The sequence below is a fragment of the Aedes albopictus genome, chromosome 2 (assembly GCF_035046485.1).
Source record: "Aedes albopictus strain Foshan chromosome 2, AalbF5, whole genome shotgun sequence".
Taxonomy (NCBI): Eukaryota; Metazoa; Arthropoda; class Insecta; order Diptera; family Culicidae; genus Aedes; species Aedes albopictus.
Window position 1 is genome coordinate 263,533,732 of NC_085137.1, and position 21,688 is coordinate 263,555,419.

The 21,688-nt window shown below is 37.7% G+C and overlaps 1 protein-coding gene across 3 annotated transcripts in view; it reads right to left on the reverse strand.

Annotated features, from left to right (window-relative positions):
- Window positions 1-21,688, reverse strand: part of LOC109411553 (uncharacterized) — a 239,126-nt gene that overhangs the window by 59,769 nt on the left and 157,669 nt on the right. The window lies entirely within an intron of this gene.

Consider the following 21,688-nt stretch of genomic DNA (forward strand, 5'->3'; position numbering starts at 1 on the left):
CTACCTTCTACCAAAGCTGTGGCACCACCAATGAACTGGGAACAGGATTTATAGTGTTGGGCAAGATGCGACAACGTGTGATCGGGTGGCAGCCGATCAACGCAAGGATGTGCATGTTGAGAGTTAAGGGCCGTTTCTTCAACTACAGCATCATCAACGTCCACTGCCCACACGAAGGGAGACCCGATGACGAGAAAGAAGCATTCTACGCGCAGTTAGAGCAAACATACGATGGTTGCTCGCCGCGTGACGTGAAAATCGTTGTCGGCGACATGAACGCGCAGGTAGGAAGGGAGGAAATGTACAGACCGGTAATCGGGCGAAACAGCCTGCACGATGTGTAAACTTTGCAGCCTCCCGTGGTATGGTAGTCCGAAGCACCTTCTTCCCCCGCAAAGATATCCACAAAGCCACCTGGAGATCACCCGACCAACAAACAGAAAATAAAATCGACCACGTTCTAATCGACGGTAAATTCTTCTCAGATATAACCAATGTCCGCACATACCGCAGTGCGAATATAGATTCGGATCACTACCGTATTACCCCGCTAATACGACACCGACTGTTGTCGAATAACCGGGGTAAACTTTTAATTCGACAAACTGGTCACCCTACACCACGTTGCTCATTGAAATTTGGCAACTATATTTTTGTTTTTGTTTTGATTTCCGGATTTGTTATGAAACATGATTTCAACAGATATTGCGGTGGTGCGAATGAAAAGCTCGTTCTTTTTACGATTGTTGCCATCCTCAGTCGATTCCGGTTGATCTTCAGGCGGTTTGGGCGTCAAATAGCACCAAAATTGAACTTCCGGAATTAGCGTCTGCAAGAGGAGCTGCTGCGGGTGCGAGTATAAGCGCAATATTAAACTGTTTTGCATTTACAGTGTACATCGCTGTGACATTCCAACACTTTTTAATTCGACATGTGTCGAATAAGCGGGGTACGAATTAAAAAGTGTCGAATTAAAACGTGTCGAACGAGCGGGGTAAGACGGTACTTAGTCGCTGTATGCATGCGCTCAAAACTTTCGACAGTTATCACCACGCGTCGAAGTCGAACGCCGCGGCTCAACATCGAGCAACTTCGTAACGTAGAAGTGGCTCAAGACTACGCGCAGCAGTTAGCAGTGGCCCTACCAACGGAAGAGCAGCTTGGCGCAGCTACACTTGAAGATGGCTGGAGGGAAATCCGATCCGCCATAGGTAGTACCTCGGCTACAGCACTAGGCTTCGCGACTCCGAATCACAGAAACGACTGGTACGACGGCGAATGTGAACAGTTGAAAAACGAGAAGAATGCAGCATGGGCGAGAATGCTGCAACACCGTACGAGAGCGAATGAGGCACGTTACAAACAGGCGCGGAACAGGCAGAACTCAGTCTTCCGGATGAAAAGCGCCAGCAGGAAGAACGAGATCGCGAAGCGATGGAAGAGCTGTACCGCGCTAAGGACACACGAAAGTTCTACGAGAAGCTGAACCGCTCGCGCAGAGGCTTTGTGCCACAAGCCGACATGTGCCGAGATAATCACGGGAATATTCTCACGAGCGAGCGTGAGGTGGTCGAGAGGTGGCGGCAGCATTACGATGAGCACCTCAATGGCGACGTTGCAAGTACCAAAGGTGGCGTGGTAACAGATCTAGGAGTATGTGCACTGGACGAAAGACTTCCGGCCCCTGACCTTCAAGAGATTGAGGAGGAGGTTGGCCGGTTGAAAAACAACAAAGCCGCTGGAGCAGATCAACTACCAAGCGAGCTTCTAAAATACGGTGGAGAAGCACTGGTGAGAGCACTACACTGGGTCATTACCAAGATTTGGGAGGAGGAAGTATTACCGGAGGAATGGATGGAAGGTATCGTGTGTCCCATCTACAAAAAGGGCGACAAGTTGGATTGCGGGAACTACCGCGCGATCACACTACTGAGCGCTGCCTACAAGATACTCTCTCAAATTTTATGCCGCCGTCTATCACCGATTGCAAGAGAGTTCGTGGGGCAATATCAGGCTGGATTTATGGGTGAACGCGCTACAACGGACCAGATGTTCGCCATCCACCAGGTGTTGCAGAAATGCCGCGAATACAACGTGCCCACACATCACTCGTTCATCGATTTCAAATCGGCGTATGATACAATCGATCGAGAACAGCTATGGCAGATTATGCACGAATACGGATTCCCGGATAAACTGATACGGTTGATCAAGGCGACGATGGATCGAGTGATGTGCGTAGTTCGAGTATCAGGGACACTCTCGAGTCCCTTCGAATCTCGCAGAGGGTTACGGCAAGGTGATGGTCTTTCGTGCTTGCTGTTCAACATTGCTTTAGAGGGTGTAATAAGGAGAGCGGGGATAAACACGAGTGGGACGATTTTCACGAAGTCCGTTCAGCTGCTTGGTTTCGCCGATGATATTGATATTATTGCTCGTAAATTTGAGACGATGGCGGAAACGTACATCCGACTAAAGAGTGAAGCCAGGCGAATCGGATTAGTCATTAATGTGTCGAAGACAAAGTACATGATGGCAAAGGGCTCCAGGGAGGAATCACCGCGCCCGCCACCCCGAATTCATATCGACGGTGATGAAATCGAGACGATTGAAGAATTCGTGTACTTGGGCTCACTGGTGACCGACGACAACGACACCAGCAGAGAAATTCAGAGGCGCATTGTGGCAGGAAACCGTGCCTACTTTGGACTCCGCAGAACTCTACGATCGAATAAAGTTCGCCGTAACACGAAGTTAACCATCTACAAAACGCTGATTAGACCGGTCGTCCTCTATGGGCACGAAACATGGACCCTACGTACAGAGGACCAACGCGCCCTTGGAGTTTTCGAGCGGAAGGTGTTGCGTACCATCTACGGCGGAGTGCAGATGGAAGACGGGACTTGGAGAAGGCGAATGAACCACGAGCTGCATCAGCTGCTGGGAGAACCAACCATCGTCCATATCGCGAAAATCGGGAGGCTACGGTGGGCGGGTCACGTCATCAAGATGTCGGATAGCAACCCGACTAAAATGGTTCTCGAGAGTCATCCGACCGGTACAAGAAGACGTGGAGCGCAGCGAGCTAGGTGGGTCGACCAAGTGGAGGACGATCTGCGGACCCTACGCAGAGTGCGGAACTGGAGACAAACAGCCATGGACCGAGTGGAATGGAGGCGGCTACTATGTACAGTAGAGGCCACCCCGGCCTTAGCCTAACCGGTAAGGTAAGGTAAGGGTTATCAGTTATCAATTGCAATTGAGAGATTTGATAATCTTAAATATTTTGGGTGATTTTTAGTTTTCCATATGAGCGAGAATCAGATTTTCATTTTGGGGTAACTTTGATAGTTCCCTGTAAAACACATCAAAACTTAAAAATAATCATAGATTGAATTCCTAAGAGTATGTACATCATTGTGAAATATATTCAATAGATTTTTACCCTTCTTACACCCATAAGAAGGGTATAAATACCGCTCGAAAAACCGACTTTCGATCCGAGGCCCGCAGGGCCGAGTCTCATATACCAATCAACTCAGCTCGACCAACTGAGCAAATGTCTGTGTGTGTATGTATGTGTGTTTATGTATGTGTGTGTATGTGTGTGTGTGCGTATATTACAAAAAAGTCACGCACGTTTCTCAGCCGTCTGATATCCGATTTGGATTCTCTTAGTTGCAAATGAAAGCTATAACATCCTAGTAGAACCCTATTAAATTTTATTACGATCGGACATTTGGTTACCGAGATATCTTTCGATGAGTACTTTGAAGTCATATAGGTTAGCTTTTTGAGAGATTTTTGACATTTAGCATATTGATGAATATCTCAGCCGTCTGTCAACCGATTTGAGTTTTCTTGGCAGCAAATGAAAGCTACAACATCCTAGTAGAACGCTCTGAAATTTTATTCCGATTGGACATTTGGTTACTGAGATATCTTTCGAAGAGTACTTAGGAGATATACAACTAAACTTTTTGAGATTTTTAACAAAGTGTATCAAACTAAATATCTCAGCCGTGTGTCAATCGATTTGGGTTCTCTTGGCACCAAATGAAAGCTACAACATCCTAGTAGATTGCTCAGAAATTTTCTTACAATTGGACATTTGGTTACAGAGATATCTTTCGAAGAGTACTTAGGATTTATACAACTAAACTTTTTGAGATTTTTGACCAAGTGTATCATAATAAATATCTCAACCGTCTGTCAACCGATTTCGGTTCTCTTGGCACCAAATGAAAGCTGTAACATCCTAGTAGAACCCTATACAATTTTATTAGGATTGGACATTTGGTTATCGAGATATCTTTTAAAGAGTACTTGGGAGTAATACAGGTTAAACTTTTGAGAGATTTTTGACCAAGTGTATCATAATAAATATCTCAGCCGTCTGTCAACCGATTTGGGTTCTCTAAGCACCAAACGAAAGCTCCAGTATCCTTGTAGAAGGCCCTGAAATTTTATTTCGATTGGACATTTGGTTACTGAGAAATCTTTCGAGGAGTATTTCAATAAATTCTTTTTTTATTATTATATTCGTTTGTTATCTTGCATAAGCTTTTGACCAGTCTATGGGAAATTATTGTTCAATCAATAATGCTGACCTCATATAAAGTGTATACTAGCAGATTATTGTTTTCAATAAAATTATAAATAACAAATTACAAATAAACAGGAATTCTATGAAAACTAACAATATATTAAATGAGAGCTTTGAATTTATATATTGTGGGAAAAATGCAACTGGACAGCCAAAATAACTAGCTAATTCCAAAACTGATTAGCATAGTAGATATATTATTTTTGTCCTTTTTACACCATAACCATGAATACCAAGTACTTCGGAGCTAATTTATTCGACTGATTAAGAGATATTAGACAAAGTGTATCTTGCTTATTTTCTTATCCATTTGTTTATCGATTCAAGATCTTTTGGCAGTCAACAAAAGATACATAATTCCAGAATAAGTAAGATATTTTTTTTTGTCTGGCATTTCTGGTAGTTTAGTCCATGGTACATGATGATATTTTGGAAACCAATCCACTAGATGCCAAATCCACAATATTTTCTAGAACTTTTGGTCCATCACTCAAAATGAATATGTTAAATACAAATAATAAACAATAATTTTAATAAGTGTAAGAAGGGTTCTGTTCACCATAGGTGGATTAAATTGGGTTTTTATATCAAAACATGGATTTTTACTAATTTCTACATATCAAAATGAGTTTGTAGCTAGGTTTGTGGAGTACTGAGTGAAAAACAGTGATCTAAATCGTAATCTTTGTAAACATATATGTTTAATGGTACATCAACATATAATTACAAGCTATTCACGGTGAGTTTTTTTTTTGTAGTTTTTGAATGTTTTATTAACAAATTTTGAACAACACAGATTTATCGACATGGAATTACAAGGGCATTGCATACTTTTAGGCGTTCATCGCTGTATGGAGATTTGTCTCAATTTACAAAATTGCTTCCATTTCTTAAAAACACACTTCGCTAAGAGATTCAAGGCCAGATTTGGAATCTACTATGATGAATCTATCGAAAATAAGAGTCCATTCATTGAAAAAATAGTTGAAACAAAGTCGTATAGCAGATTGATTGAAGGGGTTGACAAATGACAAAAATATCAACAATTTCTATTTTTTGTCCAAAAAGTTGTTTATAAACTAGGTTTTAATGAAAATACATCTAAGATGAACTTTCATATGTATACAATTTATCTACGTTTGCCTTTTTCTTAACTGGTTGAAGGAATCATAATTATAAGATAAACTATACCATGCCTGTTGCACTATCAAAGTTACCCGCATTATCAAAGATACCCCGTTTTACGGTACCGAACAAAACACCCTGTTAACATAGGTTAACATTATTCACATCCTTTTTCACACTCCCATTCCAAGAGCTGCACTTTGGCATATTCATTTAGTTTTATTACAGTCTCCAGGACCTCTGTTATCTTTTTCACTCTCCGGAAGCTACACAGTGCTGCGCACTGGCTGCTTCACTTGGTAACAGCACAGACAGTCTTTGGTAACAATCTCCGGGACCACAATTTGTTTACGCTCTCCGGGAGCTTCGCTGTGCCAGGCACCAGCCGCTTTAAATGGTTACGGTCTCCAGGACCACCATTGTTTACGCTCTGCGCACTGAGGCAAATAAACTCAGGAAGAACATAAAATCCCCTTAAGGTTTGGTGACACAACGATTATTGTTGAAAGCTATAAATTTCACTTATGGTTAAGAGGAGAAAAATTAATGTCCAGTCACTTACCAAAATCATAAGTTTGGCTTAGGAATATCATTGGATCAAAATTATAGCTATCCTATGTTTGCTTTTATTGAAATCAACTACTAAGACTTAAGGAAATCAATATTGGTAATTATGATTGTCATGTCATAAGCGAAATGATATTCGTATTCATATAGTATGGGTTTTTGATGAAATAATTCTAATCTAACTCATGTCATGTGTCTAGAATTACCGGGTTAGTAAAATGAACGATTTCTCTTCATCGATCACTTGAAATAAGGGGTCAAGGAGCGTATTTGACTGCAATTTCATTCATGAATGCAAGTTTGCATGGTTTGTTATTTCCACAGAATGCAGTCAAAATTGCTTTTTATAACTTTTATGAACAACACTATATGATCAATTAAGAGGAATCGATCATGTTTTTTACGTATAATTCCATTTATGTTGTTGATTTGGGAGGAGAATTTATGGGTGCTTTAAATAAAATCAATTTGATTTTAATTGTCCGATGGCTCCGAAAATTGATTTGTGAATAATGTTTGTTTGTCTAAGACACAAATAGCTGGAATCCATACCCTTTTTGTATAGATATTCATAAATTTCAATTATGGCTTTTTCACAACCATGTCGCTTATGTCAATACGCGTTCGCGAAAACTATAAAATAAATAAGCGATTTATGAAACAGAAATATCATCCGTTCATAAGTTAAGAATTATTAAATTCCAAAGTATTTTTGCCTCAGTGTGGGAGCTCTGCTGTGCCATGAACCAGCCGCTTTCACGCAAAAACGGCTACGCTCAAAAATGTGTGCGGCCTGCACATTTTTAGTAAACATCCATGCCGCACATAGAATGTGTTGCATACGCACATTTCTTAAATCACCTCGTGCACTCACATGAGCACGTATTTTGCAATGATTTCGATATGGCAATCTCACTAGGTTTATAAACCACTTTCAAATACCGAAAAATATTGATATTTTGCAAAAATGTGAGCGTACGAGCAATTTAAAAAAAATGTGAGAATGTAACATATTCTCTGTGCGGCATGAATATTTACTAAAAATGAGTACTTTTAAAAATTTGGCTCACACTTTGACAGTTCTCTTTGCTCGATTGGCTCACAATGGCCGCCTCCGCACATCTCTATAATGTAGGATTACTAGTGGTGATGCCTCCTGCCACCCCATGCAACATCGGCAGCAGCAGTGCTGCTGATAAAACAAAACAAAAAGCCGTTCGTTGGATCACTAATCGGTAATAAATCAATAACTTTTTCCACAAGCATCAAGTCGTTTTGCGGTCTTAAATACAAGAAGCGTTGATTGATTTGAATTAAGGAGACAAAGGGCGACCTCTGGAATTTTTTGTTTGAAAGTGTAACTTTTCCCATAGTAAATCCTATGCAAACTTTGAACCGCTTGCGCTACATTATAGTTTCACCGATTGCGCTGAAATTTTGTACAGTTTATGTGAGACCTAAATGGGATCCAAAAAGTCGACTGGAGCGGGGATTTAATTTTTTCATACAAGCGCTTCCCATACTTCACTCGTCCTAACACTCTTTCAGATTCAGCTCCAGCTTGCTGCTTCTCTCACAACAACACACTGATTCTCATATACTCAATTTATAAGAATACCTACTCAGTGCCAAGCTGTTATATCAGCAAGGTACCACACAGAGTACCACAATCTAAACATCATTTTTCGACATCTTAAATCGATTTAGGGGAGATCGGGGCATAATGGACACCCGAGGCGAAATGGACACCCCTGTTTTTTTGCCGAAATCGAGTACTTTTATGTTAAACTTTCAATGCATACGTGTAAAAGATCAACCCATAGTTTTTTTTTTTCAAAAGTACCATTTATATCACTCCAAAATAATCAAAATATCATTGAATTTGAAATATGATTTTGAAATGGTGAAGTTCTTATAATTTCGAAGCAGCAACAAATAAGGTATTATGAGTGTTTGAGTGTGTCCATTATTAACCGTAGTGTGGCCAGCAAAAAAACACCCGTAGAAGGCCGGCAGGGTACCCGGGTACCCACGAAATGGAAATGATCATATCTCAGCGATTTTTCCACCGATTTTAAAAGTTTTTGCCTCATTTAACTCAGAAACTCATTATCTATCGAGATCGTATTTGGTTGGACCGGTCCGATCACCATAGGTACCGGAAAATCTGGATTTCCGGATCCATGTTTTTATACAATACAATATACGGGATTTTCGGTAGGTTAGTAGCAATTTCGGTACCAAGCATCGTAAAATTGCTTTGGCATATTGTATCTGACCGGCCTGGAATCATAAAACGTGTTGACTTGAAACTGTGATTTCGGAACACGCTTCCCGTGGGGCCATGGTTGACCATAAACACTTTAAGGTATCCTAGCCTTAACAATGTAGGTTTCAATATGGTATAAGGACATGCTCCCAAAAATATGGGTTTTCCGAAAACCACGGTAATTAGATCGGTCTAACCAAATATTTTCCCGATAGATGATGAGTTTCTGAGTTGAATGAGCTAAAGATTTCCAAAATCGATGAAAAATTGACGGAGATATGATCATTTCAATTTTGTGGGTACCCGGGTACCCTGCCGGCCTTCCACGTAATAAAAAAATGCAGGAGCCCCTCCCCCTGCCCCTCCTCACTTTAAAATTCGGTCAACCCCATTAATAGATGTATATTGACGAGTTCTAAGATCTAACAGAGTTTCAAAATCCTAGTCTCAATAACCATTAAAATATCGAGATTTGAAATTGAAAAAGGTACCCGGGTACCCTGCCGGCCACATAAGTGTTAAAACAAGTGAATAGGGTCCTAAAATTAAAGACGAAATCTCGCTTATATTGAATAATACGATCCAGCATGGTATTCTAATCGGAATTGTACTTTACTCGAACTTGAAAAACAAAGGAATAATTAGAAAATTTGAAATAAGTAAAATGGTAAATAGTTCTACTTTGACATTTGAGGTCAACCTTGTGTGACTGAGGTCGACATTTTTCGCACTGGGATTTCAAAAATCTAGATTGAGTTTAAATAAGGGCGAAAGTAACATGAGAGAGATCTCTTCATCGACTCTCTCTTCTTCAAATTAAAGTGACAAGATGCAAGTATGGTTGAACTTTTTGGTCATAAATCGCTAGGTTGCGATGCAATCTAGCGTTTCAGTGTAAAAAAGTTCGATTGAATTTGCATCTTGTCACTTTAATTTGCAGAAGAGAGAGTCGATGAAGAGAACTCTCTCATGTTATTTTCGCCCTTATTTAAACTCAATCTAGAAATGTTCCTATCTGACATACACGGTGAAAAAAAGTCACTCAAAGTATGTGTTATAAGCAAGGGACGAGACAAAAGGCTAAATAAATAAAAATTATATATTTTCAACTATGGTTAATAAAAACGTCAAAAAATGAGTAAATATGTACTCTTGAACCATATATGGTGGTTTAAAACAAGAATCCCGATAGGACTTTAGGAGCCTATTGTAACCTGATCTAGATGTATTTACAGATTTAGCAATGGATAAAGTATTTTATTTTTTCCGAATTTACTCAAAATAGCATTTTTACTGTTGCAGTTGAATCGGGGCGAACACTGGCAATTACGAATGGAGGTACGCGTATTGCATACTGTAAGGCGTTTTAGAAAGTTTAGAAAAAAATCAATTTAAGCCTAAAGTTTATTTAATTAACTTTGATGTTTTGTAAACTAGTCTAAGATGGAGTTTCATATCTGTGGTATTGATCTCCGTAGGCAAATAAAATACTTAACTTTTCGATTTATTCCAAGAATTAGCATAAAATATGCAGGTGTGTCCATTGTGCCTCGATGGTTGTCCATTTCGCCCCATACCTTTCCTGAAAGCCCTTAAACACATACGGTTTTTAATTCATTATTTCTTCACAATAAAGACAAACTACCTGCTGTAAATGATTGGAATACGTAGGAAACAAGCTAAAGTTGTAAGCCAACTGATAATATGTTAAGTTTTTCTCTGTTATACAGGCCTAACTTACTCATTTGCTTAGGGTGTCCATTATGCCCCTAATCCCGCTAAGCATGTTTTAAAAGGGGATAATTTTTAATTCGCGATTAGGTGAATTTTGGTTTTTGTTTTTTTTTTATTTTTTTATTTAAGGTACCCCTACACAATTATATTTTTCCTAGAAGCCTGTTTGGGATACCGATTTTTCAAGACGAAAACATTTTGAGATCTTATGATAATTGTAAGCGAGTCTATACTTGTGACAGGTAGTGTAAATACGCTATAAAAATAGAAAAGAAAAATAGAAAAGTTTTGATTGCCCAGGAAAGAAAAAATGCAAACATACTCAAACTTAACGAGCCTGGATAAAACAAAGAGGAAAAACGTCAAAATTGGAACAGTCGATTTAGTGTCATCCCCATAGTTCCAATCGAGCAGGAGACCTGTCAAAGCGACAAGGATTCGCCACTTTGGTATACTCGAGACAGACGTACGCGGAAAATGACATCCATTAGGGCACTGTTGCAAACTGACTCAGAAAGTTACGGTAGAAGATTGGGAAGTTTTCAATTGGTTAGTCAGTCAGAGTTTGCCTATGTAGTGTTATGGTCACACGGTTTGTATTTGTCTTCTTGATTGATTTTGTGGTATGGTTCAATATGTTTTTTCTCCTCGTTACGTCAGTTGTTGTACAGTGTATCGAACAATTGTCCGTACAGCAATTTTTTCGTCAAAATAATTTTTCATTCTAATGTTCTTGATAAACCACATATTGAAGCTCTTCATTGGTGAAATTTTGAGCGAGATTGAATAAGTTTTCTGAAAGTTATAGAACTTTAAGTAAAGCTTGATGGTTTATTATACAAAATTTCAATAATCTATTACTCAAAGAATATTGGATGAAATATTTTCAAACTTTTTTGAGGGAACACTAACATATGAACATTCAACACGAAATCTTGTTAGGGTTAATTTGTTCACTACAAAAAGTATGAAAAATCTGCTTATGTGGTTGACGATGTTTATAAATTTACCATATTTTGCCCACATAATCTGCCAAACGTTTTATACTAATAAAAGTGTATTAATTGAACGAAAAATGCATAGGATCTACTCTACATATGTAGTTTAGTAGGTCCTGTATAAAAATTTTACATAAAGAAAGTTGTAAGAAGTTGAAAGCACTTGGCACTTTTAATGATCAAAATATGATAAATTTCCAAATAATACTCTGAACTTATACAGATTTTTCATATTTTTCGTAGTGAAATAAAAAGTTCAAACAAAGCAGCATATATAAGCCTCATGCATAAGCTGTAACCATAGACAAACAGACGTATCAATTGGAACAAAATGCGATAAAAATAATCGTCATGCAAACATAATCGCCCAATGCTAATTATGCTGTAGTACGCAAACCCACTGAGTAGATGACGGTAGTGAGCAATCGTCAAACAGGAGCAAAAGCGATGCGAGCGCCATGAGCGAGCGGTTTGCGAACTACGGAATATTTTAATAATCCGTTAAAAAGGGAAACGATGGGAAGTGAGTAGAGTGAGACGTCTGTTTGTCTGTGCTGTAACATCATCTCTCTCCGATCGCTCGTCGCAATCGGACGTGTCGCGCTTTCCCTGGGTTTCCAAGTTATTTAAGTGGAGTTTTTTTCATCACCGCCGTGAAGTTTTTTTTATATCTTTTTCGCATCCCACTAGAAGCGAAAGATTCGCATAGATCGCGTGTGCAGAGAGTAGCTGGTTCTAGCAACGCTAGTTCCAGACTATACATCACTGGTTCCGCGACGCAAAAACTGCATCAGCATCAGCGTCGTCCAGGGTTGCCACTACATTTTTGAACTTATCTGGTAAGTCCTTAATAAAAAATCTGGCAAAATCAGGCACTATACGTTGCTAAGAAAATCCTTAACTTTGATCAAATTTGTACTGAATTTATGATTTGAATAATAAAGCAGTTTTCAATAATATTTGTTTTATTAGATTGGAATGCCTTCAAAACAATTTCATATGTAGTATGATAAAAATCATTATCAGTAGTTCAAAATAATCTTAAATTTTAGTAGGGACTGTTCAATTTATAAAACGGACAACTTGCTTGTGCGATATCTGTTTTATTTTTCAATAAAATCATTATCAGCTTTTTGCATAACTTTCTATAGTTATTCTCAAATGTAAGAAAAATATAACATTAAGCAAAATGTTCTTTATTATGTAACTGAAGCGGTTTTCGTAAAACATCAATAAAAACCCATTTCTCAAAATTCGACATAACTTTCCACATACTTAACATGCACATTTTCATGAAGTTTTTAATGTATTGGAATCTTATACTATTCTACTAAAGGTAAAGCTCAATAGTTGGTCAATAATAATTCACCAAGCAGTTTCCAGCCTGATATAGTGAGTAACCTTGTTTTCATAGAAATTATTAAAAAATGTTCATTTATGTCCTGTGTTGCAATAGCATCATGGATTCGGCTAAAAATTTGTCCAGAGTAGTAGAATATTGCTCTCTGAATGATACAGAAGAGAAATTTACTTTTAATTGCATTTTTCATCCTAAATTTAATCCATAAAGATGGTTATATTAAGGACAGACTTATTAGAATCCCAAAATGGCCGCCACAATGGCCGACTTTGGCACCTACTCACGATTTCAAAAGCACAAGTCTCTTCGTAAACAAAACCAGTGTACCTGAGCTTCTTATTTTAAGCTTATTACAAGTGAGCAAGAACAGAATAATAAAACGCACTGTGGTTTGAAGCTTGATTCTTGAGATTTGTGCGTCTGAAGTTCTGATGCACTGTTGAAGCGGGATTTCAAGAAGTTTGTCCTTAAAAAAAATCATACTTTTTGCTCCATTGATGCAGATTTTCGACTCTAGCGAATCTTGTTATTATTTATTTTCAACAAAGTTATTCCTATGTTATTGTATACCTTATTTAATAATTATCGGATGAAAAGTTTTTATTTCCAACATTATTGTTTTGCAAGATTTGCTTTTGGTTGCATTGTTATTTGGAAGAACCTTCAAAGAACGAAACTGTATTGATTACTGTGTCTGTAATGGCGCACAGTAACCAAACCAGCAATGCTATTAAGAAGCAGTTTTCTGCATTTCAAACCACATTATTCTCACTTTCGACTAAATGCATAAAAAAATTGATTATTTAATATTTTCATGCCCTTTTTGCTTTACAATTGAATTTTATTCAAAAAACCGAATCTCACTTTAATATCTCAACACTTAATTTTCCAATTGATTTCAAATTTTGCTAGAATGTTTATTACTCATGCTGCTGTAGCATGGCACATACTTTTCTGGTATTAAAAATGATAAACCATTTGTGAACAGTAATTTTATATACATTTTCAATTTTCAGAAATCGAAAAATTCGCCTTATTTAACACCTGACCGATTTTCTTTAAAATAAAACTATTTCTATTCGATTCCAAAATTATTAATCTAATGAAAGAAGATGTACTGAACAACGAATCAAGGGTGGTTAAATTTGAACTACGCGTCTTCTTTTTATAACCTTGTAAAGTTGTCCGTTTTATAAATTGAACAGTCCTTATTGTGTTCAAGGTGCAAAATGTTTACAGTTATTAAGAAAGAACAGAGCTAACTGGACTATTTCTGCATTGAATATTCAAAGCAAAAATACATTGCTGTTTCCCTTGCCGTTTCCCCTCTTCGTCGACTCAGTCATTTTAGTCAAACACGAAGTCGAACAAGAATTATTCACGAGTATAGCTACAATTTCCACCAAACCAACTAAACAGTATACAAGCTGTGTAACTCATATTTCTTCAAATGTATCAAAAACGCAAATGTAATTTTGTACTTAGATAACATAATTACAAATATTCTCTAAATCTTATTCAGCTGAAAAACGAGAACCGACAATAATTATCGATGATTATTTGAATGTGCAAGAAAATAAACGAGTTTTCGGCAAACAGATTAAGATAAAAGACGCCGAATTTTGAGTTGGCTCAAAATTGTTGGATCGATAGGATAATTTTTCAAAACACCAAGGAGGAGTTGCGTTGATAAATAATCTGGCATGAAATAAAAAAAAAAAAACAGCAAAATCAATGGTTTCTCTTTTTGTCTTTTTGCCACCTGAAAATCTGGCAGCGCCAGATAAATTTGGCATAATGGCAACCCTGGCGTCGTCATAAAATTTAATCTCCCTATTTTACATGAATTAATACAAATAAATAATAATAAAATAAACGAATAAATTTTAGTGTTGATATCCAAAGTTTTTCCACTTCTGTTCTCAAGTTATCTCTAATCAGAAATATTAGAGCCAATTTAGATTGAAGGAAGAACACATTTAATAATTTTTGTGTGGTATTGTAAATTTAACTTATTTTCCTCTATATGGGTAAAAATTTCAATCCGGTATAACTTAATTCGCCGTGAGAAAATATTACATTTTATAACGTCGTACTATGCATCAATATATTGTTGATAAATGTCAAAAAATTCATTCAATTCGGTTCATTGGTTTCCGAGATATGACAGTTCAAAAATTAGTTGTCTAAAAAATAGTGTTTTACCCGAACGGTTCTAACTTCGCGAAAAATTAATCAATCGAGCCCAAATTTGTACCAATGATGCACATATAATAGGTTGACAAACAGTCAAAATTTGAGATTTTTAGATGCACTCTATGAAATGTTACAGCATGTTGAATTTTTTGTGGGAGAAAAAAAGTTGCCTATCCCAAACATTTTGGCCATCCCCTGTAAACAACAACTCATGAGAAAACTGTCAAGTTCGATTCAAGTATAATTTAGGTTAAAAAGCGAAACCGCAGATGAACCTATATTAGAAGTTTTTTCAGTGTTCAGTCCATTCCATATGTTAAAGATGGCTCTACGTCAAAGATAAAGCTCGTCAATCGTATTCCTCTCATCGCACTCTACATACAGAACCCGCCATATCTCTTGGATCTGCAGTTCTTAAGGCCCCTTAGCGTGTCAGCTAAAATTTTGCTCTTCTTATTTGATTCTTATTCCAAACAATCATCAAGCACGATAGTAGTTGTGTAGCCTTTCTATACCAATTTCATAAACAAACTAACAAAAATAGCACCTCTTTGTCTCGGTACCTCCAATGTAAACATTTCGAGAATATGAATCATTTGAACGCAACTCGAGCAATGAACTACCCTACTTCAATGAATAACAAGGAAACATATCCAAATGTCACGAAAAATGTTAGATTTTTTATGTAACAAGCTAGAAATGATCGAATTATTTTGGTACGCTCTCCCACTGTTTATGTTTGCTGCAACAGCAGTGCTGGCGGACCGCCGGGTGAAGATTTCGTAAATTATAATGCTTTGCTTATTTTACTAACAATTGTGGTAAAAAAAGTTAAAAAATAATCACCCCACAAATTATTCTTGATTTTATGACGCATAACCAATGTGTTTGACTGGATTTTTTAATTGATTTCGATCAATTTCATTGATGCTTTGGCCAGCAGGGTCGACATCACTGCGTGCCATGATCGATGATTGTGCGCGCCAAAAGACATCACCGCGCTGCCGCCGTCGTCGTTGGTACTGCGGTGGGTGGTAAACACCGCCAACCACATTTTAGTGCGGTCGAAACAAATCGTTAAAAATTTCTACTTTCGAGTGAAATAATGCTAAGTAATCGTGATTACTTGGAAAGAGGCGTGTATTTGAAGTAGTGTGAATACATTTTTATGCCGAATATCTCGCATGAAATTGATTATTTTATAGAATAAGATAAGTGTCGATTTTTTACAAATATGTATTGGTGCAATGTTGTGTAAAGTTAATTTCGGTCAATGATTTTCAAGAAGCCATTTTGCGATGACACGCTAAGAGGCCTTAGGACATCTGGTTTACTACTAATTTAAACATTTTATTGACTTTAAATTGATGTTTTAACTTATTCACTTTTTTTCTTTCCTTTCCTTTGCATGAGCATGAGCATGAGCATAGATGACCGCACAATTCGTAGTTGCTACTCCGTGATTGACCAGAACAATCGAAATTGCACAAGGAACCAATGAATAGGGCTTAGGACTAGCTTACTATTCTCAATGTACACAGGTCGAGAGCTATCAACTTGAATATGGTCAATAACGGCGCCGGCCACGTCCTTACGGTCATCGAGGATGGGAGGGAATGTTAGTAAGACAAACGTTGTTATAAAGACCGCGAATCGCTGCATCTCCACGTTTGTCTCAGGAAGGATTTTTTATTAGTAGGGTAAGGTACATTGTCAGTCCGGGAGTCACCTATGGTTGGTGATATGATTTGACAATGGATCAATATACACAAACCGCCGTTAACAACCGACCACTTCGACGCAAAAACTAGCCAAAAAGAAAATTCTATCGCGCTTCTCCACTCCACTAGGGAGCAGAAACCTTTAGTCTATTCCACACAGAAATACACTGAACGCGACTCACTTGTCGGCGCTCGGATTTTTTTCGACCGGCGAGCCCGAACTAACACTTTTCACTCTTTTGTGCAAATGCAAAAAATGAAAAAAATATTTATTATCAACTAAAAGTGTATTGCGAACTAGCGCGACGGGAAGCAAAAAGTTCGGAACCGACTCGATCCACGACCACGACGCGTTCACCCACACTCACCGCCGTCGAAATGCTCACTTCGGAATACAAAATAGAAAAGTAAAAAAAAAATCGAACCACCGAAGCAAACGCGCGCGAACTGGCACCCGGACGAAATTCTACTATACACTGATTTTTTTTTTCTTTCCTTTCCTTTGCATCAAAAAAGTCACAAACATCAACAAAACAAAGCATGGAAAAAATCTAAAACTGAATAAACCATTAAAAATGCACGAACAAATAATGTTTCGGAAAAGTGAATGGTTCAAACGCAAGAAAAACAGTATAATATATTGTTACATAAAAATCGAATGTAAATGTATAGTAACTACAATGTTCAAAGCTTTTAGCGAACCATTTCATTACAATACACATTATTGTAGCTGGAACACTGTATGGTGCAGGAATAGTTTTCACCAAACACCCTATGATTAGTTTTTATCCGGGCGGCATCAAGTAGTAAAATTACAATTAAAAACAATACATTTACGGTACATTTTATTGTTTGAAACCATACGTGTACCATACAATGAACGGTATATTAAAACCCACGTATCAGTATTTAGAACAATTCATTTACAATATAATGTATGGTTTTGGAAAATTATATATATAGAGAAAATATTTTTTTTATATTGTTACGATACTTAACAACCCCTACAGTATATTGTAAAAATCTTATTTACAATTTACTGTATGGTGTTTACATTACATTTTATTGTTTTTGTATTTTTATTTTTACCGTGGTGTCTATTGTAAAAATAAAGTTCTAAATAGTACTGTTACAATACAACGTTCGGTTTTTCTACTGTATTTTTTATTCGGGCGTACAAATGAACAAGGTACATCCTGACGGTACAAAAACGTCGTCCAACTCATACCGGGTGACCTTTTCCGGTTCCGCTTTACCGAGCGTTCTCGTGATTGGGCTCCTTCGATTACCTGTTCACCTCTACGAACCGAAGGTAATGCACTGTGCAAAATGCCAGCAGTTGAGCCACACCGCACTTTACTGTAACAACAAACTGCGTTGCAGTATGTGCGGTGATCAACATGCAATCCTGCAATATGGAGCCAAAATGGGCGAATCTCCACCCCACGAGTTCAGTGCATGCCCGAAGTACGTAGAGCGGGAGAAACGCGATATAAACTCTCTAAAACAGCGATCGAGACGATCTTATGCAGAAATGCTGAAAAAGATCGCCCCGGTTGCTTTATCATCGACCCATCCTATTACTAGCAATAATATCTTCGCATCCCTGCCGGCAGATGATCAAAGCTCTGACTCTGAGGGAGGCGAGGAGTACAATATAATTGAGACAGGAATGAAAAGGAAGCGAGCTGTTGCAAAACGGCACATGCAACAGCAAGTTTCTCAAAACGCTCCTGTTACTCAACCAGCTCAGCAAATCCCTCTGGCAAAATCAAGAAGTAGCGGAAGCACCAAAAAAGTATCACCTCCAGGCTTTCCGTCACTTCCGGGTGCATCTAAAATCCCAGTTGCCCCAGTTTTTCGCCCAGAAAACCAACAAACTAGTCAACAGGAACGTCGACAGAATCCAGTCGACCCTTCCGGAAAATTGATTCTTTCTGGGATAGTGGACATCATCTTTGAAACGTTGAATGTCTCCCCCGCTATAAGAAGTTTGATAGTCATGGCACTTCCTTTTGTCAGACCTCTTCTGAAGCAACTGACTTCAAAATGGCCGATTCTTGAATCTTTCATATCTTTCGATGGCTAATTTGTCCAGTGAGGTCGAAGATATGGTAGAAGTCCGACAGTGGGATTGTAGAAGCTTAATTAAAAACATGGATGCTTTCAAATTTTTAGCTCACAGAACACGTTGTGACATATTTGCGCTTAGTGAAACATGGCTTACTTCCGATAAAGATATCTCCTTCCACGATTTTAATATTATTCGTTGTGATCGAGGGGAAAAATATGGAGGGGTGATCTTGGGGATCAAAAAGCTCCATTCCTTTTATGGAAATGATTTCCCCCCGATGAATGACACTGAAATAGTTGCATGCCATATTACTATACAGGGTAAAAGTTTCAGTGTAGCACACAACACACACATTAGAGATGTGTTAGGTAAACTTGATTTTGAGTACATGAAGCTTGTGTACGACTTCTTGAAACAAGCTGAAGTTTTCGTTTGATACCCCCGTCTTGTTGTTCCACTTGTTCACCTCGTGTCCCTTCGAAAATCTTTTGTTTGTATCGTTACAGGTTGTTTGTCCACTCTACGTTTGACCAGCAACAATACACCACACCATGCTGCCACGTGTCAACGAAAAGCCCCCATCATCCTATCCTTTCCTCAAATATTTTTGTTCCCCCTAACCTCGACCAAACCGCGAGTTTTACGGTTCCCCAAAACTAACAGTTTATAAGTCAAAAACATGAAATTGTAAAAAGTTTTAAACGAATTCGGCTCCGTTATGCCTGTTGGCGCATGAACCTTTAATAAATGATAAAGTAAAAAAAAAGCTGTAACATAGCAAAAAAAGAAAAAGTTTCAAAAAGTATGTATTAAGATACAATGTTGTTAAAATTTGTTCAAAAATCTTATAAGTTTAACGAAAAGTTCTATAACTTTCAGAAAACTTATTCGATCTCGCTCAAAACTCGATCAACGGAGCGTTGATATATTATTTATGACTAGTCAAAATTTTAGCGTTTTTGATTGACGTATAAAAAAAGTTATGAACATTTGAATGAAAAAAATTTGACTATAAAAATGCTGTACGGACAATTGTTTGATACACTGTATGTTTGTTTTTTTTTTCATCGAATCAGTCGAACCCCTATGTTAAAATATAGTCGATCCTGTGTCAAATTGTTTTCTTGATTACGCTAATTGTTTTCCACTTCTCTGTGTTCATTTCTTGTGTCCTTAAATTGTCATCGGTCCAAAACCTACAGAAACATGTAACTGAACTTCTGATATTTTTCTGTTGGTGTCATAATACCATCTGAGTGATAAAAAGAATCACCAAGTTGGTCAGTTAATTGCAATAAAGTTTTAAAATAATAAAAATTGCTTGTCAACTATTATGTATTCATCTCCCTACAAATACTATGAAAAATCTGGTGTTCGATTTGAATAGGCCGAATCTACAAAAGAATCTCAGCAAACATACGACCTATTCAAATCGAACGCCAGAAATATTTAAATTCGTTCAATTACCTCGATAAACCTTGTCATTTTCTCAAGCGTGGCCTAGAAATGTCAACCTACCTAGTCATAAACAAGTCTGGAGCTCGATTTGAATAGGTCGTATGTGCTTTTGTCGATATAAAATTCGATCAGTTTATTTTAGTCATTGTAGCAATATGGCAGATATTTTGCAAACTTTTAGTAATGGAACAGAAAGCCTGTTTTGTGAGGAATCTGCTGTATGTATCAACTTTGCTCAATTTCAACGGTTTTCGCTATAATAAGCGAATACAACTGATCGAATTTTTAATCGACAAACGCACATACGACCTATTCAAATCGAGCTCCAGAAGTAACGTTGTTCAGGCAGTCAGTTTTTTGTTCGAAATGCCACGTCGAACGCATTGACGTCAACAACGCGTTTAAGTGTTCGCACGTTAGCTACGAATGCATCAGCATATTGCCCGTTGTGAAGATTGATATATTCCGACGCAAATAAATGATTAGGCTCATTTTCAGCGTAGGTGCATTATATATGTTTGTTTACAATGCAAAACTATCACCAAATCTGTACCTAACAACACAGCGTAAAATATTCACCAGGACGCGGTCTGGTTTTATATCTGTGGGCCCACGCAAGAAAAATCCACGCAACTAATTTTCGCGCAGGAGTCTAAACAGGTGGAACCTCCGCAATAATTAAGTGCTGCAAATCTTCTTCCCACTATTAATTCTTCGGTTGATTTTAATTGCTTTATTTAAAGAAAATATGTAAAAATTCGAAAAAGCGATTATGACATTTATAAATTACTAATCAAAAACAACCGAGAAACGTGGGAAAGAAAGCCCAAACAACATTTTGAAGTCAGCTGGCTGTAAATGGTTCCAAAATCTGTCACAAATCCTATAATACTTTTATTAGGATTTGTAATGATCATCAAAACCTTCTCAAATCCAACCGACTTAGAACTATTGCTTGGGAATAGGCTCTAATGAGCCCCGCCGGTTCCTCCGTGTTTATCGAGCATGTCTGATGCATATGATCATCCATACTCCATCTGCAGCAGCCGGTTCGTGGTGAACCGTTGGAGGCACATTAAAGTGTTAAAAATGTGATATGTTTCACTAAAGAACACTACATTACAATAATCAAAATGAAACTCCTTCACTTTAATACCGTCAACCCCTGCGAACTTGGCCAGGGGTATACTCGAGACACTTTACTCAAACTTTATTCCGTCTTAAGGCGGGGTTAGGTATGAGAGGGTTAATCATACACTCAGACAAATAAACCTAAGATTATCATAAGGTCTTACTTATGAAATGGCCTTTAAACAATTCATAACAATTAGAATAAATTTCATAAGGTCGCTTCATGATGCAGAATCGACTCACAGTTTGGCTTTTACACATTCATTTGATAATCTCAAGCGTCGATAGCCGTGTGGGTTGAGTACGAGCTCAGTGATCTCGACGTTCATGAATGGATTCCAGTCTGCATCATGATCATATTTTTTTGACTTTTCCGCTCATTTCATAAGTTTTTCTTATGTAATTAGATCATAATAAGTATCATCAGTTTTCATAAGGTATTATTATGG